Below are 26,107 nucleotides of genomic sequence, written 5' to 3'. Positions count from 1 at the left end.
GCAAGCGCCGATCAAGATTATCCAGGCTCTCGGAAGATGACGCCAGAGAAATAACGTCAAATCTGACCAAGTCCTTTATGACCACGGACACCGCGGGCATGCCACCGCCAAAAACCATCGCGGGAGCGACTGCCAATCTCGCAGCATATCTCATCAATCAGCGCCCTGAAGGTTCTATGGCCCAAGCCCATCGAGGTGCCCTAGAAAGTCTCGCAATATTGGGAGACAATCTGGTCCCGCGGAAGGAAAAGACCACGTTACAGGCCGGCGGCTCAAAGCATCACGCGAGAGATGCTCGAGATGAAATCACCCAGAGCAGAATCGACAAAGCAAGGCGACGACGCGCCGCTAGGGAGGAATATGACAGTGATTCTTCGAACGAGAGCCAGGAGAACAACGGCGAGCTAAGGGGGCCGATTGTTTAAGCTACAAAATCCGCGAGGCGATGCCACCCAGAAAGTTCAAACCTGCCCCTACTGACGCCGCCAAATACGATGGGCAGCAGGAGCCGAGGTCCTGGATAGACGACTACTTGCAGAATGTGATTCTGCACAAAGGAAACCAGATAGCAGCAATGCAATGCTTGCAGCTTTACCTGAAGGATTCAACACGAGCTTGGTTAAGAGGCCTGCCGAAGGGTTCCATCAAATCATGGGACGACCTAGTAGACGCTTTCGTTGCCAATTTTCAAGCAACATACAAGAGGCCCGTCGGGATTGAGGAGTTACGGCATTGCCAGCAGAAGCAGAAGGAATCGATGAGCGCATACATCGGGAGATTCACCAAGCTCCTAAACGCTGCCGAAGATGTTTCTGTCGACAGAGCAATCGATGCCTTCAGCGATGGCATCCGACGTGAAAGCTACGTAGAGGAACTCGGACGCAAAAATCCAAAAACCATAACCAAGTTAATGGAAATCGCCAACAGCTGGGCTGATGGTGAGGACAACGTACGAAAGCCGCGACAGCGCAGTGACGACGAAGACGACGACCAGCCGAAGCACGACTCGGGTGGACGAAGGGATTGCCACAATAAAAGGAAAAACCACAGTTACGACGATAGTAACCTGGTAGCTGCAGGATACTCTGATCGGCAGGACGATCGGTATGACGACAGACGAGACGATCGGCAGGACGGCAATCGGAACAACTCTGGAAACCGTGGCAACTACAAACCACGACCACAAAGGACTCCCGAGCTACCCTTTGCCGAGCAGATCAACGCTTCCTGCTACTTACACTCGTACGTTGATTCTAAAGACAACAAAACGAAGTCAAGCCACCTGCTCAGAGATTGTAGGCAGTTCATTGACATTCAGAAACTCATCCAGCAGCAGCAACAGCCACCACCGCCACCACCACCACCTCCACTGAAGCATCAGGTCCAGCAGGCTCAACCTCACCAACCCAATGAGGCGTTTCCACCACCACGCGGGAAGATGAGCATGATCCATAGGACAGGTGTTTCAAGAAGAGAAATGAAGAAGCTCACCCGAGAAATCAATCTGGCAGAAAGTATCATGGCGAACACCCCTGAGTATGTCGAGTGGTCGTCTCAGAACATTACGTTCAGCCGAGCAGATCACCCGATGACCATACCAAAACCAGGACACGCTGCTTTAGTAGTCGAGGCAAAGATCGGGTGGTTCAAGATGAGCAAAGTCTTCATGGATGGTGAAAGCGGACTAAACCTGATATTTGTCGACACAATCAAGAGTATGGGGATCACCATGAGAATGCTAGAAGAAACAGACACCTGTTTTCATGGGATTCTCCCCACTTCACCGTCGTACTCTATTGGTAAAGTGTCGAGGTTTTGACCATGGCAGATGCTACAGGGTAGCACATGAAAGATGTAGAGCAAGGCGGCGTTGGAGATTCCGGAAATGAGTCGGCACACGACGTACCCAGGTTCACGTCCCCTCGGTGGAGGATCGCTACGTCCTGCTAGAAATCTACTATGATCATAGTGTCGCCAGCGTTAGACGACTTGCTTTGGGGTAGCCGCCAGAGGCGGAGGGGGAGATTGTATCTAAGGAGAGATTACATGTATGATGAGATGCCCCTGGTGGCTTTATATAGGCAGCCACCTAGGGTTTACAGGTATAAGGCCGCTTGGGCCGCTACGCTTCATGGGCCTTCTGTAGATCCAGTCGCTCCGGGATTCAGTTGCTAGGGCGCATGGCCCAGTCGCCCGCCGACTGGAGCTGTCTTGGGCTCTCTTCATCTGGTGAGTGAGCTGGGTGATAGGCCCCCTAGGGCGTATCCCCATCAGTAGTCCCCGAGCGCGTCGTGGATTCGGCGCGGGCTTGAGGAAAGGAGCGAAGAGGCTTGGCGATGGGTCGAGGTGAATCGGCGACGGGCTCCTGAAATAGAGGAAACAATCGTGAAACACGAGCCAGTCGAAGCGAGCCAGTCGGCGTAGGCCAATCTGCGTGAACCAGTCGGCGTGAACCAGTCGGTGTGAACCAGTCGGCGTGAGCCAGTCGGTGAGAGAGCTAGTTGGCGAGAGCCAGTCGGCGAGGGCCAGTCGGCGAGAGCCGGTTGGCGAGTGCTGCTGCCTGGAGCGGGCCGAGTCCCCGAGCGTGGTGAATGGTGAGGTCGGGCGACCGGCGAGGAGCGCTGCCTGTAGCGCGGAGTCCCCGAGCGTGGCGAGTGACGAGGTCGGGCGACCGGCGAGGAGTGTTGTCCATGGCGCGCCGAGTCCCCGAGCGTGGAGAGTGATGAGGTCGGGCGACCGGCGAGGAGCGCTGTCTGTAGCGCGCCGAATCCCCGAGTGTGGCGGATGGCGAGCTCGGGCGACCGGCGCTGTCTGGAGCGCGTCGAGTCCCCGAGCGTGGCGAGTGGCGAGCTCGGGCGACCGGCGAGGGGCGCTGTATGGAGCGCGCCAAGTCCCCGAGAGTGGCGAGTGGCGAGCTCGGGCGACCGGCGAGGGGCGCTGTCTGGAGCGCGCCGACTCCCCGAGCGTGGAGAGTGACAAGGTCGGGCGACTAGCGCTGTCTGTAGCGCGCCGAGTCCCCGAGCGTTGAGGGTGGTGAGGTCGGGCGACTGGCACTGTCTGTAGCGTGCCGAGTCCCCGAGCGTGGCGAGTGGTGAGGAAGACACCCGACCGTTTGGCTGAGAAGGAGAAACAAGTACAACTGCAACAAGATGTATTTATGAAATATAATAAACACTTGTAAAAACATGCGACTTGTGGATTAAACACGCATTGTTAAATGGACCAGTTAGCAGTATAAAAGGTTTATGCATATCTTTTCATGAGTAGGCAGACCTCCAGCATCAAACACTTGCCGGGTAACAGGGACGCGATGCCAGCCGTTGAACCCGGAGACAAGGTTGGCCTTTTGGTACTCAGCCTCACTACTTCGACGGACGCAAAGAAACAGCAGACAAAACCGAAACCAATACCAATTATAGTTATACTAGTCATCAACCCGTGCATCTGCCCGGGCTAGTTATTATATGTAGTGACACTGTATTATAGATATATCAGTCTCAATAATAATAATAAAAAATTGGTTTCAATGTTTATAATTATTCATATGAAATAGAATATCTTACATAATTATTTCGAGGAATATCAATGGATATTTTATTCTATGCTCAAGCGAACTGGAAATAGTAGAAGTATTTGAATGATTGGTTGAGTTCCTGCCATTTAAATGTAGGGCACGACTCATATATAAGCCCAGAAATTACAGTCTAAAATATATATGAACTAACATATTTTAAAAAATTCAGCAATATTATTGATGGCTTCACTAATTGATTCCAATGTATCTAATACATGAGAAGTTCACTTTCCTAACTAAAAAAATAAAATAATACAATACGGCTTTTCAATTTCCCTGATCAAAAGCTTTGTACTCAATAATTAGGTCAGCTGGACTATTGTTTGTATTACGAAGTACCCAAAAGTGCAACTAAATAAAAAATGTGGATCTGTGATAAATCATTTCTAGCGTGTATGTTGGATATGTCCATCCTGGTAGAAGGAAAATTCTAAATAAAGAGGGCAATTAGTCAATGATATCCATATCATAACACAAACCGCTATTGCTTCACTACTCAAGGCCTAAGTAAGATCCCAAGAATCACTGATTCTATGAGATATGCTATATTCCTCGAAATATAAATTATTGATTTGGTGCTATAATCGGCATAAACCTAGTGAAGACATATCACGTATATATGTGTCAACAAAGGAATGTAATGACATATGTTCAAAAGGAAGTCACCTTTGGATGCAGTTATTTTATTTAATATCATTCGCAAAACACTATTTTATTTCTTGTATCCTGGATACTGGAACATATTTTATATAGAAACAAATTCTTCTCTATATGGCACTGCTTCGAAATAAGCTTTAACTATATTGAGAATGAGTAGTAAAAATAACAATTAACCTCGATGTATCAACTCTACAGAATAGCAGATGCTAATCCCTCTTATTATACATGCACATGCACTATACGCCTTAAATCATAGAGGAACATGCCAGCTCGCATGACTACATGCCAAAATAATTTCTGAGTAGAACTCAGCATGAGGAATGCGCTGTGCAAAATCATCGGATGACCAAGGCCACTTCTACTACGTGCAATTTGCAGTAAAAAAAAATAACTATAGGACACTAATAAAGAAATACACACGATGTGCCTATATATAGCTTCAGGTCTCTCTTCAGCTTTGGTTCGTGCACCCGTGCACCAACAAACATTAGAAAAGTGAGAAATTTTGCAACACCTAAAAAAATACGGAAAAATAAGTTACATGATAGAATTCAGATAATTTGGAAGTAAAGCTTCGTCCAGCCATATGCAACGTACCTAGCGACAGTTCACAGTTCACCATGAGCTTTCTGCTCTTTGACCCAGCTAGTAAATAACGTAAACAATCAGTCTACACAATCGGATCGTAAATTGCTAACCTGAGATCACGGAAGTTATGCCCGATCAACTAAGTAGAGTAAAGGGACGTTATCAAACGCGATGCGGATCGGCAAAGTCGGCGACAGGACATGCTTTCGCCGTTGCTGCTGGAGAGCCGGGCGACCTGTATGATTCAGATGATCCAGCAGTGAACTAATCTGGTTAGAAAGAAAGAGGAGAGGACATTAGTAACGTCAGAATCATATAAATTATGCCCGATCAGCTGATTAGAGTACACGTGTTGTCCAAAGCAGCGGTAGATTGGCAGATGCCAGCAAGAGTTCAGATTTCGCTGTTGTTGCCCGACAGGCGTACGACTTGCATGATGAAGATTAGGCCATGAAGAGGAAGATTGAGGCGAAACAAACTTTATCTCGCGAGAAGCTAGAACGGAGGGAGGCGACGATTTAGATTTGTTTTCCACAGAAAGAGGAGAGAACTCATGTGGTAGGAGAGGGCATCCACGCATCATTAACGGCTTTAGATAAACTAATGACGGATCGGACGGACATAAATTTGTATTTTCTAGGATTAACGTGGAGGCTTATGGGGAGTCTCCAATTAGTAAATATAAGATAGTCCCTGAGAGGGTTGTATGCGACTGCGTGGTCAACTTTGTAGATTGAACCAACATATGAATATATTTTGAATATAACATATATGAATATATAAATAAACTTAGCTGGACAACATGGCGGGCGAGTGCGCGACGGCTGGTCCGCGCTGGCGAGTCGGTGTGCTGTCGAGGTCCGCGGGCCGCCGCCGCGTTACGGCAGCAGCTGAGTCGCTGACGTTTTCCGTCATCGATTTGTCCTTTGTCTTTTTGAGTGATTTGCTGTTGCCGTACATGGAGGAGGCAGCATCGATCGACCCGGTCCTCCGTACCGAGCTCCGATCCCATCTCATGCACCGATCAATTACAACCATAGGGAAAGATTAGTATACATAACTAAATAATCTGAGTGCCAGATGCTATTCTCAACCGCATGTAATTTTGGCAATCGTTTGTACGGCAGATAGATAGAGTTAGTTTCTACATAGATCGGATCAATTAACTTGCAATATGCACAGGAGTGTACGACCTGGCTTTTGTCGGTGAAGAAAGGAACCGGGCTTGCTGGCCTTCACGTGGTCTTCTGAACAGCTTGGGACGCCAAGCCGCACGGCGGCGCGCACGCGTGGTCGTGCTCGCAAAGTCCAGCGATTCCTCGGCTGCAACTGATTTCTTGACGAAGTTGATCAAAAGGAGAGTCAACCAGATGCGATCTGGCGAGTGGAAGCGATGAGGGTCCCACCCGGATCATCACTCCAAGCGCGGCATGCCCCACGGTGTGCACAGACATCACAGTCAACAGCGTGGGAGGGACCGCGTTCAAAGGGAGCATCGTCCTCCAAATTACCCTTAGGGCTTTGTAGCACTTGTCGAAGAAATGGTGGACCTGCTGGACCCGATCCTGGAACTGTGCGACAGCCGAAGCTTTCGAGTGCTCCCTCCAGAAAATCTCCTCGGCTGATGACAGCTGGATCAATGCACGCGCTCGTGAATCCGCTTGTTCTCTTCAGCACGGTTCAGAGCTATGACTAGAAAAAGAATCAACGGAAGATCAGACAATACGCTTTTTTGACAAAGAGTAATGAGCACAAGGATCAGGTAACTTACAGTTCAAACTTTCAGTGGCCTTATGCAGTTCAGTAAGAGCATAGCGCTCTACGTCGGCTGCAATCTCGCCCTTCTTCTTGATAATGGCAGCCAAGGCATAGGTATTGCGCAGATCTTTTTCCATCTGCGCGATCCGATCTTTCATACGCTAGATTCGATCACCTTCAGAAAGAGCACCCGAAGAATCATCGACAAACGCGGGCACTGGGAAAACCTGCAAAGAACAGCGTCAAAGGCATGACGGATCGCTTCGCATCAACATCAGAAGTTACTCCCATCGGGAGAGTGCAAGTGAAAATGTCGTAAGAAGGGTGTACTAGCAACATTGCTAGCACGGAGTTTATTACAAACACAAGTTTTGCGACAGTACATCGTTTCACATCAAATCAAAGAGAACTTTTGTTACAAAAATCAAGGGGCTTGAGTCGGGGTCGATAAACTTGGGCCAGCCGATGTTTTCTTCGATGAAACCAGTTCAAGGAGCTGGCGTGCACACTTAAGAGCTGACGTTTTGAAGATGCTTAAATCAATAAACTGCCCATCTTGATCTTTTGGCAGCTCCCTAGACATCTCCTCAATGTCGGCCTTGAAGCCATGACCCATCATAAGTTGGAAGGCTAGGAGGGCACCATAGGTACGCGAAGTATGTTTGAATACCTCGATAACCTCCTTGGTGTCGACTGCGAAGGCGTCGATCAGCTGCCTCAGAGTCTTGTCTTGACTAATCTTTGGAAAGGTCATCGAGTGCATCCGCGACATGGCACCTTTGCCCTTATCAAGGAGCTCCCGTGTAAGCTGGTGTGCGGCAAGAGTCATCGACACACTGTTTGCCGGAGAATTGTTAGGGATTTTATCCATGGCATCGACAGGGATGTCAACGGCCTCTGCAGGGGAATGAAATGGGAAAGGTTACTATCAAAAGATCGAATCTGCAAAGTGATAGTCGACAGGGAAGCATAAAAGGAATTACCAAGCGAAGCCAAGGAAGACTGGCGAAGAAGTTCATCTTTTTCAGTCGCCCGAGCCTCGGCGACCAGCCTAGACGCTTCCTCTTCCTTCAGCTTCTCCTTCAGCTTGCGAAGTTCCTCCTTCAGGGAGTCGACTTCTTGGCGAGCTGCGGCGGCTATTTTGACTGCGCCGTCCAACTTCGAGGAAGAAGATTTAACTTCCTTCTGCAGTCGAACCTTGTTCGCTTCCAGGGATGTAAATTGGGAGGCGAAGGCCTCCAAAGAAGATATAACACCCCGCAGATCCTTAAGGAAAGGGGAAAAGCAGATGTTTGATGAAGAATCATTAATCACGGCACATTCAGGGAAATTCACGTTGCAACCGAAAAAAGACTTACGGGTTTTCCTGAAGGAGGGGTCGTGGCGGCAGCAGGAACATCCTTCCCCTAGAAAGGGAGGAAGCAGTCGATACCTGGGACGCAGGGGCTGCCGTAGGAGCCGAAGCTTCGGAAGCCGCGACATCCGGCGGAGCAGCGCCAGATTTGGCTTTCTTAGATGGAGGCTCGATGAAACCTTCGTCACTACGAAAGGAAATGGTTGACAAGAATTATGAAAGAAATGCGAATGGTAAAGGCAAAATACGAATTCTAGGAAAAATGGACTTACAGGTCAAAGAATTCATCCTCGTCGGCAAAGCCGCCAGTTGATCTCTTCGCGGGTGAAGCTTTGACCTCCTCCAAAGCTGCATTAACAAATGCATCATGATCAGCGTCGTCATCACGCACTGATCCCGCTGTGTCGCAAGTATCATTGGCTGGGGGAGGAAGATCGGTGTAGATAGCCCCAGAATCTATCGAGTTATCGTGTTCGTTCTTTGAGCCCGTATACTCGGCAGTATGAAAATCAACAGGGGCTGAAGAACCTCTTCCCTCGGAAATGTCGATTGGCGAATCATGCAAGTTTTCAGGAACTATGGGGATCTGTCGAAGAAAAGAACAAATAAGAACAATAGTAGTTATGTCGACAAAGTGGAACAAGGTAATAAGAGTATGAGAAGGAAAATTTACCTCTGACGGTGGATGATCGGCGTCAAGAGGAGAATAAGAAGATATCAAAGGGATCGAGTCTTCCTGACTAAAGAGAGTGAGGCGACGAACTTCATCAAGCAGCTCCTTTTCCGATAGTTCAGCGATGTTTATCCTGGTTTCATCCTTCGGACCCGAATACAACCACATCGAGCGAACTCTGGCCATGACTGGCTGGACTCGACGTTTCAAGAACACCGCGGACACCTCTGTGCCAATCATGGTTTGGCCATCGGCTTCTTTGATCCGAAGGAATTTGGCAAATAATTCATCGGTTGCTGTCCTTTCATCGGGAGAAAGGATGTTCTTCCAAAAATGCTTAGGCTTTGCTTCAAGGACATCGGTAAAGCAAGGAAGCTGGGACTCGGTTGTTAAGGAATCCTTAACATAAAACCATTTCAGTCTCCATCCTTGCACGGATTCTCTCATTGGGAAACTAAAATAGTTGACTTCTGAGCGAACAACAAACCCCACTCCCCCAATGACAAAGGGTCCATTGCTACTGCTGTATCTCTTTACGAAGAAAATTTTCTTCCACAACCCAAAGTGAGGCTCGATGCCCAAGAACGCCTCGCAGAGGGTGATTGATACGTCTCCGACGTATCGATAATTTCTTATGTTCCATGCCACATTATTGATGATATCTACATGTTTTATGCATACTTTATGTTATATTCATGCATTTTCCGGCACTAACCTATTAACAAGATGCCGAAGAGCCAGTTGATGTTTTCTGCTGTTTTTGGTTTCAGAAATCCTAGTAATGAAATATTCTCGGAATTGGACGAAATCAACGCCCAGGGGCCTATTTTGCCACGAAGCTTCCAGAAGACCGAAGGGAAGACGAAGTGGGGCCACGGGGCGCCGCCACACTAGGGCGGCGCGGCCCAAGGGGGGCCCGCGTGGCCCTAGCGTGTGGGGCCCCCGTGACGCCTCCTGACCTGCCCTTCCGCCTACATATAGTCTTCGTCGCGAAACCCCCAGTACCGAGAGCCACGATACGGAAAACCTTCCAGAGACGCCGCCGCCGCCAATCCCATCTCGGGGGATTCAGGAGATCGCCTCCGGCACCCTGCCGAAGAGGGGAATCATCTCCCGGAGGACTCTTCACCGACATGGTCGCCTCCGGAGTGATGAGTGAGTAGTTCACCCCTGGACTATGGGTCCATAGCAGTAGCTAGATGGTCGTCTTCTCCTCATTATGCTTCATTGTCGGGTCTTGTGAGCTGCCTACATGATCAAGATCATCTATCTGTAATGCTATATGTTGTGTTTGTTGGGATCCGATGGATAGAGAATACTATGCTATGTTGATTATCAATCTATTACCTATGTGTTGTTTATGATCTTGCATGCTCTCCGTTATTAGTAGAGGCTCTGGCCAAGTTTTTACTCTTAACTCCAAGAGGGAGTATTTATGCTCGATAGTGGGTTCATGCCTCCATTAAATGGGGACGGTGATGAAAGTTCTAAGGTTGTGGATGTGCTGTTGCCACTAGGGATAAAACATCGATGCTATGTCCGAGGATGTAGTTATTGATTACATTACGCACCATACTTAATGCAATTGTCTGTTGTTTTCAACTTAATACTGGAAGGGGTTCGGATGATAACCTGAAGGTGGACTTTTTAGGCATAGATGCATGCTGGATAGCGGTCTATGTACTTTGTCGTAATGCCCAATTAAATCTCACAATATTCATCATATCATGTATGTGCATTGTCATGCCCTCTCTATTTGTCAATTGCCCAACTGTAATTTGTTCACCCAACATGCTTATTCTTATGGGAGAGACACCTCTAGTGAACTGTGGACCCCGGTCCTATTCTTTTACATCGATACAATCTACTGCAATACTTGTTCTACTGTTCTCTGCAAACAATCATCATCCACACTATACATCTAATCCTTTGTTACAGCAAGCCGGTGAGATTGACAACCTCACTGTTTCGTTGGGGCAAAGTACTTTGGTTGTGTTGTGCAGGTTCCACGTTGGCGCCGGAATCTCTGGTGTTGTGCCGCACTACATCTCGCCGCCATCAACCTTCAACGTGCTTCTTGGCTCCTACTGGTTCGATAAACCTTGGTTTCTTACTGAGGGAAAACTTGCCGCTGTACGCATCACACCTTCCTCTTGGGGTTCCCAATGGTCGCGTGTTGTACGCGTATCAAGACTGTTTTCTGGCGCCGTTGCCGGGGACCTGAAGAAAAGTTACACCACAGAGATCTCTAACTCCCACGTCAACTCTGCGCCAGCAACTGTTTTCTGGCGCCGTTGCCGGGGAGATCAAGACACGCTGCAAGGGGAGTCTCCACATCCCAATCTCTTTACTTTGTTTTTGTCTTGCTTTATTTTATTTACTACTTTGTTTGCTGCACTAAATCAAAATACAAAAAAATTAGTTGCTAGCTTTACTTTATTTACTGTCTTGTTTGCAATCTCCATATTAAAAACACAAAAAAAATTAGTTACTTGCATTTGCTTTACTTATTTCATCATGTTTCCTTTTAATTTTACTGTAAAAGATATACCGGTAGGGCAAGGGTCTATAATTGGAAGAGATAATATAGAAGAATTTTTCACCCATGTTAGTATGCATGAAGATCTCAAAGATGTACCCCTTGCAAAAGCTGTTCCTACTTATGAAGATGCTTCTGTTTGTTTGGTACGCATGATGGAAGCTAGATTTATTAGTCTCAACCCCATGATACAACACATGTTTCTCACACTTTCTGATATGGAGAGGGGAGAGAAGAGAGATTTTGTTCTAAAAGTCCTAGTGCGAGAATTTGAGGATATAGCCAAAGAAGCTAGAAAAGTTTTTAGTAAGCATGATAGGCTTGGTATGATCACCGATTTTAAAAGAACACTTGAAAAGATGGATAAGGATAGAATTAAGTACACTAATAATGTTAATGATGGTGGGGAGATTAAAGCACCAATACCATGTAAGCTCCTAGCGATGCATGAAGCTCTAGATGATAATTATGCTTGGCTTGTTCGTGAAAATTTGTTTGATGAGAGTAGCAAGCCCAAGACTAATGAAAAGGGAGCCGCTGAAACCTATGTATCCAAAATACTATGCATGGTTGAGAAAACTCCACGCCCCGCTGTAGATGCATCATCTCTTGACAATACTTGATACACACTTTCTGCGCCTAGCTGAAAGGCGTTAAAGAAAAGCGCTTGTGGGAGACAACCCATGTTTTTACTACAGTACTTTTATTTTATATTTGAGTCTTGGGAGTTGTTACTACTGTAGCAACCTCTCCTTATCTTAGTTTTGTGCATTGTTGTGCCAAGTAAAGTCGTTGATAGTAAGGTTCATACTAGATGTGGATTACTGCGCAGAAACAGATTTCTTTGCTATCACGAATCTGGGTCTAATTCTCTGTATGTAACTCAGAAAATTATGCCAATTTACGTGAGTGATCCTCAGATATGTACGCAACTTTCATTCAATTTGAGCATTTTCATTTGAGCAAGTCTGGTGCCTCTTAGAAATTCGTCTTTACGAACTGTTCTGTTTTGACAGATTCTGCCTTTTATTTCGCATTGCCTGTTTTGCTATGCTTGATGGATTTTTCGATTCCATTGACTTTTAGTAGCTTTGTGCAATGTCCAGAAGTGTTAAGAATAATTGTGTCACCTCTGAACATGTAAATTTTGATTGTGCACTAACCCTCTAATGAGTTGTTTTGAGTTTGGTGTGGAGGAAGTTTTCAAGGATCAAGAGAGGGAGATGATACAATATGATCAAGGAGAGTGAAAGCTCTAAGCTTGGGGATGCCCCGGTGGTTCACCCCTGCATATTTTAAGAAGACTCAAGCGTCTAAGCTTGGGGATGCCCAAGGCATCCCCTTCTTCATCGACAACATTATCAGGTTCCTCTAGTGAAACTATATTTTTATTCCATCACATCTTATATACTTTGCTTGGAGCGTCTGTTTGTTTTTGTTTTTGTTTTGTTTGAATAAAATGGATCCTAGCATTCATTGTGTGGGAGAGAGACATGCTCCGCTGTTGCATATGGACAAATATGTCCTTACGTTTTACTCATAGTGTTCATGGCAAAGGTTGAATCTTCTTTGTTAAATTGTTATATGGAAACGGGAAATGCTACATGTAGTAATTGCTATAATGTCTTGGATAATGTGATACTTGGCAATTGTTGTGCTCATGTTTAAGCTCTTGCATCATATACTTTGCACCTATTAATGAAGAAATACATAGAGCTTGCTAAAATTTGGTTTGCTTAATTGGTCTCTCTAAGGTCTAGATAATTTCTAGTAAAGTGTTTCGAATAACAAGGAAGACGGTGTAGAGTCTTATAATGTTTACAATATGTCTTTTATGTGAGTTTGCTGCACCGGTTCATCCTTGTGTTTGTTTCAAATAACCTTGCTAGCCTAAGCCTTGTATCGAGAGGGAATACTTCTCATGCATCCAAAATCCTTGAGCCAACCACTATGCCATTTGTGTCCACCATACCTACCTACTACATGGTATTTCTCTGCCATTCCAAAGTAAATTGCTTGAGTGCTACCTTTAAAATTTCTATTTTTCATCTTTACAATATATAGCTCATGGGACAAATAGCCTAAAAACTATTGTGGTATTGAATATGTACTTATGCACTTTATCTCTTATTAAGTTGCTTGTTGTGCGATAACCATGTTCCTGGGGACGCCATCAACTACTCTTTGTTGAATATCATGTGAGTTGCTATGCATATCCGTCTTGTCTGAAGTAAGGGAGATTTACCGCTAGAATGGTTAGAGCATGCATAATGTTAGAGAAGAACATTGGGCCGCCAACTAAAGCCATGATCCATGGTGGAAGTTTCAGTTTTGGACAAATATCCTCAATCTCATATGAGAAAATTAATAATTGTTGAATGCTTATGCATAAAAGAGGAGTCCATTACCTGTTGTCTATGTTGTCCCGGTATGGATGTCTAAGTTGAGAATAATCAATAGCGAGAAATCCGATGCGAGCTTTCTCCTTAGACCTTTGTACAGGCGGCATAGAGGTACCCCTTTGTGACACTTGGTTAAAACATATGTATTGCAATGATAATCCAGGTAATCCAAGCTAATTAGGACAAGGTGCGGGCACTATTAGTATACTATGCATGAGGCTTGCAACTTGTAGGATATAATTTACATAACACATATGCTTTATTACTACCGTTGAAAAAATTGTTTCTTGTTTTCAAAACCAAAGCTCTAGCACAAATATAGCAATCAATGCTTCCCTCTGCGAAGGGCCATTCTTTTACTTTTATGTTGAGTCAGTTCACCTATTTCTCTCCACCTCAAGAAGCAAACACTTGTGTGAACTGTGCATTGGTTCCTACATACTTGCATATTGCACTTGTTATATTACTTTACATTGACAACTATCCATGAGATATACATGTTACAAGTTGAAACCAACTGCTGAAACTTAATCTTCCTTTGTGTTGCTTCAATGCCTTTACTTTGAATTATTGCTTTATGAGTTAACTCTTATGCAAGACTTATTGATGCTTGTCTTGAAGTACTATTCATGAAAAGTCATTTGTTTACTCATGTCATTTACCATTGTTTACTCATGTCATTTACCATTGTTTGGATCGCTGCATTCATTACATATGCTTACAATAGTATGATCAAGGTTATGATGGCATGTCACTCCAGAAATTATCTTTGTTATTGTTTACCTGCTCGGGACGAGCAGAAACTAAGCTTGGGGATGCTGATACGTCTCCGACGTATCAATAATTTCTTATGTTCCATGCCACATTATTGATGATATCTACATATTTTATGCATACTTTATGTCATATTCATGCATTTTCCGGCACTAACCTATTAACGAGATGCCGAAGAGCCAGTTGCTGTTTTCTGCTGTTTTTGGTTTTAGAAATCCTAGTAAGGAAATATTCTCGGAATTGGACGAAATCAATGCCCAGGGCCCTATTTTGCCACGAAGCTTCCAGAAGACCGAAGGGAAGACGAAGTGGGGCCACGGGGCGCCGCCACACTAGGGCGGCGCGGCCCAAGGGGGGCCCGCGCAGCCCTAGCGTGTGGGCCCCCCGTGACGCCTCCTGACCTGCCCTTCCGCCTACATATAGTCTTCGTCGCGAAACCCCCAATACCGAGAGCCACGATACGGAAAACCTTCCAGAGACGCCGCCGCCGCCAATCCCATCTCGGGGGATTCAGGAGATCGCCTCCGGCACCCTGCCGGAGAGGGGAATCATCTCCCGGAGGACTCTTCACCGCCATGGTCGCCTCCGGAGTGATGAGTGAGTAGTTCACCCCTGGACTATGGGTCCATAGCAGTAGCTAGATGGTCGTCTTCTCCTCATTATGCTTCATTGTCGGGTCTTGTGAGATGCCTAACATGATCAAGATCATCTATCTGTAATGCTATATGTTGTGTTTGTTGGGATCCAATGGATAGAGAATACTATGCTATGTTGATTATCAATCTATTACCTATGTGGTGTTTATGATCTTCCATGCTCTCCGTTATTAGTAGAGGCTCTGGCCAAGTTTTTACTCTTAACTCCAAGAGGGAGTATTTATGCTCGATAGTGGGTTCATGCCTCCATTAAATCTGGGACAGTGACAGAAAGTTCTAAGGTTGTGGATGTGCTATTGCCACTAGGGATAAAACATCGATGCTATGTCCGAGGATGTAGTTATTGATTACATTACACACCATACTTAATGCAATTGTCTGTTGTTTTCAACTTAATACTGGAAGGGGTTTGGATGATAACCTGAAGGTGGACTTTTTAGGCATAGATGCATGCTGGATAGCGGTCTATGTACTTTGTCATAATGCCCAATTAAATCTCACAATATTTATCATATCATGTATGTGCATTGTCATGCCCTCTCTATTTGTCAATTGCCCAACTGTAATTTGTTCACCCAACATGCTTATTCTTATGGGAGAGACACCTCTAGTGAACTGTGGACCCCGATCCTATTCTTTTACATCGATACAATCTACTGCAATACTTGTTCTACTGTTCTCTGCAAACAATCATCATCCACACTATACATCTAATCCTTTGTTACAGCAAGCCGGTGAGATTGACAACCTCACTGTTTCGTTGGGGCAAAGTACTTTGGTTGTGTTGTGCAGGTTCCACGTTGGCGCCGGAATCCCTGGTGTTGCGCCGCACTACATCTCGCCGCCATCAACCTTCAACGTGCTTCTTGGCTCCTACTGGTTCGATAAACCTTGGTTTCTTACTGAGGGAAAACTTGCCGCTGTACGCATCACACCTTCCTCTTTGGGTTCCCAACGGCCGCGTGCTGTACGCGTATCAGTGATGAACACAACAACGTGGAGGATTGAGTTAGGGGTGAGTTGCCACAGTTGGATTTCGTAAGTCCGCAAAAGACGATGAAGGAATTCGTGGGCAGGAAGCGAGAGACCCCGATACAAGAACGACAGGAACATCACGGTAAAACCAGCAGGAGGATTGGGCCGAGAGATCGCACCTGGAAGGATCACATTCCCCTCATCGGAGGAGATTAGCCCGAGGCTTCGGGCCCTCTTCTCATCACGCTTGGAGGACGCTAGCCAGTCTCCGGGTTTGGCTATCGAGCTTGGTGGCGCTAGCAGCGCCGGAGCTGGGGGAGGAGCATCTGGAGCGCTCCTCTTCGGAAGATTCGAGGAGGCCTTGGCGGCGGCGCCACCGCTCGTGGAGCTGGCGGCGGCAGCGAGGTTCTTCTTTTTCACCATTGCAAGATCTGGAGAAGATCTAAAAAACGATGGTGGCGGCGCAACGGTTGTGAAAGAGAGAGGTAGAAGAAGAACGGGAAGATGCTACGGTGAATAAGAAGGGAATGCTAAGGATTTTGTCCTCTGAGATTTTAAGTAAGGGAGAACTTGAGGATTGCGGGGACACGTGTTGTTGTTTCCAGTTCTTTAAGAGGACCCTTTTTCCGTTGTTGATCGCGGAAATCAAGGAGACGCCTTGGTAACCGTGCGAAAAGGGAGGATATTACTTAGAACCAGAACAAGGCAGAGGTAGGATGGGCCCAATGGGTCGTGTCCTGTCAGTCAAAACCAGGGTGTCAATAACGTCATCAGTGACGTCGTAAAAATTGCTCGAAGCATTCGAAGGAATATAAAAGATATCGGATGGTGGACTTGAGTCCACGTACGGATGCGAGCATCCGCTCCTAGACTCGGGGGCTACTCCCATCGGGAGCGCTGGACGCGCACCCGATAACTTGAGGAATCGAAGATATTCGTGTGAAGAAACAACTGAAAAAAAAGATGGAATGTTCAGCTCAAGTCTTCACCCGGTTGCAAGCGCCCGTGTCCAGACTCGGGGGCTACTCCCATCAGGAGCGCTGGATGCGCACCCGATAAAACTTTTTTGCACTCTAGGATCATGCCCGGGGACTTGATTCTGTGTAGGGTAACGTTGTTTTGCCATCGGCAGTTAACCAGCAAAAGTTGGGCACGTTACTCATTATCCCCTACGCGCGGAAAACTTATCGAAGAATACAAGCCTTAGTGCAAATATATCGGATGACCCATGAAGACTTGTAGAGAAACTTCGGCAGAGCAAAACGTTCGAGTGGTACAACTTGAGTCTACGCACGGATTGCAAGTATCCGTACCTAGACTTGGGGGCTACTCCCATTGGGAGCACTGGACGCGCACCCGATAAAAGAAGATGATGCTGATACAAGATGGACAAGAACAATCAAGGAAAAGAACATTAGGTGGAGGCATGCTTTAGTCTCTACCCGAACTATCTTCGGCTAGACACTCGGGGGCTACTGACGTGGGCATTACCCTTCAGGTAACCGACATTGCCCTATCCTGTACAACCTAACTGGAGGCCCATGAAGGTACTCGATGGCAAGACGGGCCACTTGGATGGCGTAGCAGAAGATTCCTTGGCGGTCAAGACAAGGAAGGAGCCGAACAAGGAAAGTTTAGAGCTAGGACTACTGTAAACCTAGTCGTACTCGATTAGACCTCTTGAGACCTGGCCTCCTATATAAAGGCCAGGGAGAGGGGCTGCCGAGGGACACGATCAATCTTAGCAATCTTAGCCACCAAAAGTCTAGAGCTAGGTCGCCGCAGCACTTAGCCTCTCGACGAGATCTCAGCCGAACCCTTTGGCACCCCATTGTAACCCAATATTCTCGTAATTAAAGATCAGACATGCATGACGTAAGGGTTTTACCTCATCGAGGGCCCCGAACCTGGGTAAATCGCTCTCCCCGCTTGTCTGTGAACCGATGTCTCGTGTCAGCCTACAAGATTCCATCAACCCTAAGCCCCAATCGAAGGGCATTGCCGAGGAGTACCCTCGACAGGTGGTGGTGGTGGTCACCGGAGGAGGAGGTGGTGGTGGTGGTGGTCGCCGGAGGAGGAGGAGGTCATCGGGTGTAGGAGGAGGAGGAGGTCGACGGTGGTGGAGGAGGCCAGGTGTGGAGGAGGGAGAAGAAGAGAGGAGAATGAGGAGAAGGGAGAAGAAGGGAGGAGGAGGAGGAGAAAAGAGAAGGGCGCCGCCGAAATTCAAATTTCGGCCTAAGAATTCTGTGGTGCATGTGCATTTGGTGCGCCACATAATTTTTTTCGAAATTTTTTATTTTTGCAAGAAAAGATCTTGACTTTGCCTTAAATTTTTACTCTTTTCGAATTTGCGAATTCTAAAAATTGGCTACCGGGTAAACCCAGGCTAAATGGGTAAATCTAGTTTGAAGATTTCATGACGCAATTTGGTAGGAAAAGTTGAAATTCGTGTTTGTTAATTCTCATTAAAATTAGATGACATAATACAGGAGCACCTCGAAGGATTTTATTTTTAAAAATTTCTATCTATTTCTTTCGTATTTTACAAAGTTAAAAAAGACGATATGGGGGTGAAGTCCGTGGAGAGCAAAAAAACCTAGATCTACTTCGCACATTTTGTGCCGCATATACCTACATGCACCATAGAAATGTGGCCTGCTACTATCAGGCGTGGGCCCGCACACAGAATTCTATGACGCATATGCTAACGTGCGCCACAGAAATCCATCTTTCTGTGGCGCATATTGGCACATGCGCCACAAAATTGCCTCCAACCATGTGCAATACCGGACCCCACGTGGGCCCCATAAAGTTTCTGTGGCCCATCTGGTTACATGCGCCATAGAAAGCAAGAATTCTGTGGGGCGCCATTGTTTGATGCGCCACAGAAGTTGAAAAATTCTGTGGAGCATATTAACCTATGCGCCATAGAAATGTTTTTGTAGAGCACGCACTTTTAGGTACGCCACAGAATACATTCCTGCCTATAAGGATTTTTCTAGTAGTGTCACAGGCAACACCGCCGAAGGACGACGACGATTGCAACGACAACGGTGACTACACGGCATTTTACCGCTGTTTCGGCATGTAGAACGCCGTTTTATTAGTTTTTTATCTACTGTATTTACGCTGATTTCGAATATATGTGCGAATTTGGCGAAAAATGAATGAGCTAGCCTATATTATATGAATTCCTGTAAATTTCGCCTAAATTTTACTATGTTTATTTGAAGTTGATCGCCAAATTCATAGTTTTGCCTCGATTTCCTAGGCTCGCCGCTAGGAAACTGGGCCTCCCCAAGCCGAAAGCTTCATCTATCCGGCGCTAACTAGCGCCGGATTTCGGCTTGGGAGCCTAACGAGTGGAGATGCTCTTAGCCTCTTCGGCATTCAGCCGCACTAGTATAATTCATATTTTGTTGCTATTTTTGTTGATCTTCATCATTATGGGCCCTAACCAGTTTGACATGTATCTTAACTAGATGACCAGGCGAGCTTCGCCTCGCCGCCTGCATAATTTAGACATTGTGTTACGCTTGAGGGTTGATCTTTAAAAGCAAAGCCTAGCTAGCTTACGCATCTTCTATAGCAGCATCTCTAAGACAGCATTGTGTGTTATAGTTTAAGTTTGTAGAAGCAGCCGTGGAGAGCTATGCTCAGCCTTAGACGTAGTCACTTTTAGATGTATGAATTCAGCATGCATCCCTTTACTGAAGCTTCAGGTTGTGTATAGTGAATCATTTTTTTGTCTTATACACACTTGAGAAGCAGCCAGCGGATAGACTCTTCGGCATGGGGAGGGGGACGCGCCGGTGATGTAGATAGGGCTAGGTTTAGAGTCTTCGGCGGGATGCCGTGGTATTGGAGTCAAGCTCCAGATCTTGTGGGCAAGATCCGGTGCGCATGGTGGTGGCGGCGGCGCGGCAAGGAGCTCCGGCGGTCGGAGACGACGGCGCTTGACCTTCCCCCATGGCTCTCCGTCAATAAGCTCAAGGTTTGCTCTCTCTCTCTCTTGGATTTCCATCTATGCTCTGTTTGTCCTCTTCCCACTGGCCGGCCGTGGTGGTGAGGGGTGGGGAAGATGGACGGAGGGTGATGGAACGTCGGAGAAGAGTAGGGGCTCTCTTTCCCTGGTGTATTGGTGTGACACCGGTGAATGGCCGAGGAGCTGTGATGTCAAGTCCCTAAGGTGGGGGATGGAATCATATGCTCCTCCTGCCAAGCCTCTCTTCAATAAGCACGGGTGGTTGCAAAGATGTGCCCTCGACATCCTCGACATCGACCTGGCCGGCCGTGGCGGCGAGGAGGAAGATGAAGACGGCGACGACGGTGTTGTCTTTGGTGGCCATATTGTGTTGAGTTCTTGCTGCTCCAATCATCTCTGCCTGCCTTCTCCCACCCATGGCAGGAGTGTCGTGATTGAGGGCGGGCTAGTCGACATCGAAGGAGCTGGCGAGAGTTCATTTGTATGGGCTTTCCGAAGCTTGGAAGCAATTTCGGCGTGCTTCATCTCGACGGCTGCGTGCCGTTTGTTAACACCGGTGAGCTCCGGCATCCTATCAACCTCCATCGGAGGCCTACTTCCAGGTCAGCGGCCGCGCTCAACGTCGACATTGCAGCAAGTGGTTTGTCTTCGCGGTGGTGCTCGACGGCGGTGCAGCTGACCTCTGGCTCGGCAGAGGAGAGAGGGAGGGACCTGATTGTTTTTTACATCTCTCAGCGAAGTCTTCTCCATATATATTGGGGACTCATGTTTTACTTTACCTTTGTATTGGGGTCCTATGTAATAATGTACACCTTCACTGTTTGGATATTAATATAAACTTCCAGGTCCTTCGGGCTCTTCTTGCTCAAAAAAAAAAAAACCAAAGACCGTCCAAGGCGATGGCCACAAGTCAGGGACACACAAATGTCACATTGCCTGAGAAGAGCCCAGCTTACCGTTCAGATAAATGTAACGTACGATCTTGTTATCCAAACAAAAAAAAACAAGTAAACTCAATTACTTCAGTAAAAAAGTTGATTTCCTTGCTCTAAGCACATAATTCAAGGTTGATTTCCTTACTTCAGATAGGACAATGTATGTGTCCGTTACAAAAAACATGTGTGCTTGAAGTAAGCATACAACCAATTTAAATAGATGCAAAGTTTATTTCAATGATTATTTTCTTATCTTGAACAAATATAAAGGGAAATATGTGCCAAATTTAGACGCTCGGTCCACTAGCTTTGAAACCTTCCATGATCACAACACAATCCTGATTCTTCAGCTGCAACTGATGTTATAGAAAATAGAAACATGATGTTAATGTGCTAGAAAGTGGATATCCTGCAAAGAGAATCAACTGATTAAATAAGACGGATATATTTTTGGAATCTTGATACAATATTCCATTTTAGCACATCACATCAAGATTTTGTTCATGAGATGCAAGGTATACCTGTATACTAATCAAACTGCAAGGATCAAAATTTTACTAATTTGCGGCTTCCTTGGAACCCCATGTTAATCCTGAGAGAAAACAATATATGAATCAAGTTTTTTTTTTCCAATCAAGCCGCTGACTCAGCTGCAACAAATGGGAAATTAGTGTTCCCTCTTCTTACGATCGATGAAATTAAGTGAGTGCAGTTAGTTCTCATGTGGTGCATTAGCTCTGTTCTACAAATACTCACCACCGACATGGGCGGGCCCAGGATTTATTTAATGGGTATTCAAAATAAAAGAAATAGTAAAAAAGGTGAACGTATGGGAGATTGAACCCAAGACCTGCTACTGTCGGTAATCACCCATAGCCAGCTGCACTACAGTATACTTCATGTCAACTATACAAATGGTTTCCATACATGGTATATCTTAGTTTATGGCTGTATCATATAATATGAAAATTTTGCCAAAATTCATGGGTATTCACCTGAATACCCATGAATACACATGGGCCCGCCCATGACCACCGACACCTTAACTTGTATGCGTTATTAGCTTTCAATACAACCAAAAATAACAAAGTGAAAGTGGAATGATGTAATATACTGGGAGAATGACATTAGATTCACTCATAAGCAAGGAGTGCATTGCGATTTCTAATTCTAAAAGGCATCAAGTTCAGTCACATATTAACATGGGGCATACGAATTACATCAAAGGCGAAAGAAGATAATTTGAAATAGAAATACACATGATGACAGTATCTAGGATTTACTCCTGAGAGCAGCGACCCAAAAAGTCCCTGTACAGAAACAATGAAGTCCCTAAAATCCATCACCTTATGAAGAGTTTGCTCTACAAAATACTGTAGAGAGTAACAACCCGATGAGTTAAGTTGCATTGAACTAATTAGAACTACTAAATAGTACAAAGGTTTTAGTAACTGGTCATGGAAAATGTGTCAATGAACATAGCTAACCGTTACACGCCTCTCGTTCTATCAGAGATGATGCATACAAACATCATAATATGAGCAAGGCAATTTTATGCAAACTTTCACTTTTGTACCTCGACCTTGCGGCCTGGTCAAAAATATGTGTATGCAACTTTGCATATATCATATTACACTGGATAGAAGAAACCAGATATGATAGCAAAGATCGCCACTGGTAGAAAAAAGGCCAATAGTCGCGGTTTGCAACGGCCATTAATACCGGTTGCGCAACCGGTATTTTATGCGCGACTAAACCCCCCCCCCCCCCCCAGTCGCGGTTGCTTACAAACCGCGACTAAAGGTCCGTCCACGTGGGCGCCAGGCGACCGTCGGGGCGGAGGACCTTTAGTCGCGGTTCTTCTGGCCAACCGCGACTAAAGGCCGCCGCAGGTTTAGGGTTTTAGCCCCCTCCCCCCCTAAATCTGGTTTCTTTTTAATTTGTATTGTTTTATTTCTTTTGTGTTTTATTTTAATTTTGAAGGAGTTTCACATATTCTACGGTACTACATACATGCATTTGAATGTACAATTTCAAACAAATTTGAAATTAGAACCAAAAAGAATTATATTCAATATCGGATGACCATATACAATTTTGAACAAGTTTCCTGTAATATCCCAGGTAATGGGGTTACAAAAATAGAGGAACAGATGTGTGCATTGCATTCATGCATAGAAAATCTGGGGAATTTTCGCGCTTTAAAGTAAAACAGTCACATTAATTGAAGTTTCACTTGACCTTGGTGGAATTGAAGTAGCTCATCAAGTCAAGCGCTATAAACCTCAATGTGACCTTGTTAAAACCTTGTTTTGGGTAGATATGGTTGGATCTAAAGGGTTAGATCAAATGGAACTAATAATCAACACAACAACACTTTACTCAATGAACTATTGCTTGATCCTATAAAAGATTATAATATGGTAATCCTTGCCATAGTATATGAACATCTACTCAATTACAAACCAAGTAATAATAAAATGGAGAAACCATTCTTGACTTATCTTTTCCATGTCTTAAACTAATCCATGATCCTACCATGAACCTCATGGTATTCATTCTATTTCAATCTTGGAAACAAGATAAGGAGAACCACTCCAGAAATAGATATTCTTCTCCATTCCAAGTTATTACACATCAAACCTAGAGAGGTGAGAGTTCTATAGTATTTATTAGAAAAGCAATGGAAAACCTTAAGCTAAAACCTTGGATATACATCCATGTATTCCAACCATCACCTTGAAGAGAAACCCTAGGATATTATTCCAGACCATCCCTAGAGAGAGAACCCAATTATATTAAACATGGATATTGATGATCACATCAACCTCTATGGAGCCTAACTTTAGGTTAGTATTAAAGTCCTTCCCCAAATGAGAGAGAGACCACTCATACCAATCTTAGCTTTACCTATTTCAGAATAAAGGACAACCTTTGAACTAAAGTATTAGGAGATTAACCATTTCATCTTGGAGTGGTGAGACAACCTAATATCACATGGAATAAGATTATATCTATGGATTGATAAAGTAGGGAGGATATTAACTCAATCAAGACAATGCCCGATCATGGAAATGAGAAACCTAATTCTAGAGAGATAACTTAGGAAGCCAAACCTTGATCATTATAAATTGAATGATGATCATAAACCCTAAGAAATTGAGGTAGAGATATCAAGAACAAGTTGACCATGTCTAACCATGATCATGCTCTTGAGATATGTGAGGATAAGATAAATCCTAATAGGATAAGTAGATATCATTCACCACATTAAATCATGGGGAGATCACTAGTAAGCAATCCTAGACTTATATCCTAACCTTAACTTGTGATTCACTTGGTGATCATAAGAAGGATCCTACCACATCTATATTCCACTTATTCCTCAAATAAAGAACAATAGAAACTCTTAGTGTCAAACTCTATACTTTATATGGTGAGAAACCATCCATCCATATGACCAAAGTTAACTATAAAAAGAACTATAACCACTGTAGTTACTTTAATGATTAATTGAGAATAATAATAGAAGTTAATTGGTAGAAGATAAAACCAATTCCCAAATCCTTAGTAATTAGAGAAGCACATGAAATATTAAGCAAGTAACCACTTTATCATGGTTAGGGGAGATTAACCCTAGCACATGGAATATGGTGCCATTTCACCTCTATAACCTAGAATTAAACCTCAATCCTAGTTTGAGTATCACTATGGTGATCACAATATAAACCTAGACCATAATTGAGATTCAAACGAATTGCCATTAGGTAAATATCACTAGAACCCTGATGGTTCATTAATTAAATCCCATGTTTCAATTATAAAACATAAGAGCCACCTAATGTTAAGTCCTATAATTAAACCATAAATGTAGTGATATTATTAAGCTTAACAAGGGAGTTACACTAGAACTGATAGAACCCTAGTATGGCACATTAATAAAATCTTAAGCTTCAATTATTGAATCTAATACATTGGAGCTCACATAAAATCATGTGCAATTGACCAATTCCTCAAATATGAAGCCAAGTCATAATAATAACTACCAAAACAATTGGAAGAGGCATAACCAACTCTAATTATTCAACAAGGAGTTATATCGTAAATGAAAAAGGAAATTAAAACTAATACCTAAATTCTTGCCTAATTAAAAATTGTAGCAAGGCCACATAAATATATATATTAACGTTTATTCAAGAACAAATCAGTAACATAATGATTTTCTTATTAGTATTCATGAAATTGCAGTTATCAAACACCTGCAAAATAGAAAAGGATTCAAATTTGAATTTAAAATAGAATGCAAATTAGAAAAGGAAAAAAGAAAATAAAAACAGAAATGGAAAAGGAAAAGGGAGGAGAAAATCTCACCTGGACCTCCTCTGGCCGCAGCAGCCCACCAACACAGCCCACCAGAAGCCCAAAACCCAGCCCAGCACCGCCCAACTTACCTCTTCGTTGGATAAGAGCGAGGACGAGGTCGCCACCTTCGTCTTCGTCTCTGCACGCGCGGGAGAGCGCCACGGCGACGGCGAGCTCCACGTCCCGGCCGTCATCTTGGACCGCGCGACCATCAACGACTAACCTGGACCCTATAAGTACTCGTCCGAAGCCTCCCGCAGCCCTGTTCTTCCTTTTTTCCCCAGATTGAAACCCTAGCCCGCCCAGCCGATTCCCGTCGCCGACGTTTGGAGCCATCCCGAGCACCGCCGGGAAGCCCTGGAGCTCCGCCTCGTCTCCAGCAACCACCTCGTCAACGCGCGCATGCCGGGAAGTCTCGAGGTCGTCGAATCGCGACATCAAGTCCGCGCCGGTGACCACCAGACGTCGACGTTTACCGTCGACTGAGGCCTCCCCAAGCCTTGCCGACCACACCAACACGCTCCTGGTGAGCTCGTGGTCCTCCCAGTACCCCCATCTCCCTTAATTGTGCCCTGCATCGCCATTGCGTCGCTGGTCCGTGTGCGCCGCCGCAGCACGTTGTCGCCGGCCACGCTCCGGTGGCCTTTTCCGAGCGGCGCCGCCTCCATAGTGTTCAGCACACCGAGCCGAGTCTCCTGAGCCCACTCAATCGCCCTCGCGCGTCCAGAAACGAGATCGCCGTCGTCGGCCATCTCGCAGGCCACCGTGAACCTTGCCACGCCAGCAATTTTGACCACAGTCAATGCTGCGTGGCAGGTGACGTGGAGAGAGCCCCACCAGTCAGCGTCTGCTAGTAGATTTAGTCGGGTAGG

The 26,107-nt window shown here is 45.3% G+C and overlaps 1 protein-coding gene and 1 long non-coding RNA gene across 2 annotated transcripts in view; both read right to left on the bottom strand.

Moving 5' to 3' along the window:
* LOC127300840 (uncharacterized) overlaps positions 1-26,107 on the bottom strand; it is a 132,514-nt gene that overhangs the window by 9,379 nt on the left and 97,028 nt on the right. The window lies entirely within an intron of this gene.
* Positions 20,968-21,631, bottom strand: LOC127298039 (uncharacterized). The gene is made up of 2 exons (XR_007849570.1): positions 21,395-21,631; positions 20,968-21,282 (listed from the first exon to the last, which is right to left on the bottom strand). It is a non-coding gene; the product is annotated as an uncharacterized lncRNA (long non-coding RNA).

Source organism: Lolium perenne, chromosome 7, assembly GCF_019359855.2.
Source record: "Lolium perenne isolate Kyuss_39 chromosome 7, Kyuss_2.0, whole genome shotgun sequence".
NCBI classification, from domain to species: Eukaryota; Viridiplantae; Streptophyta; class Magnoliopsida; order Poales; family Poaceae; genus Lolium; species Lolium perenne.
The sequence above is the reverse complement of the archived record's forward strand: the minus strand, read 5'-3'. Positions and strand labels throughout refer to the sequence as shown.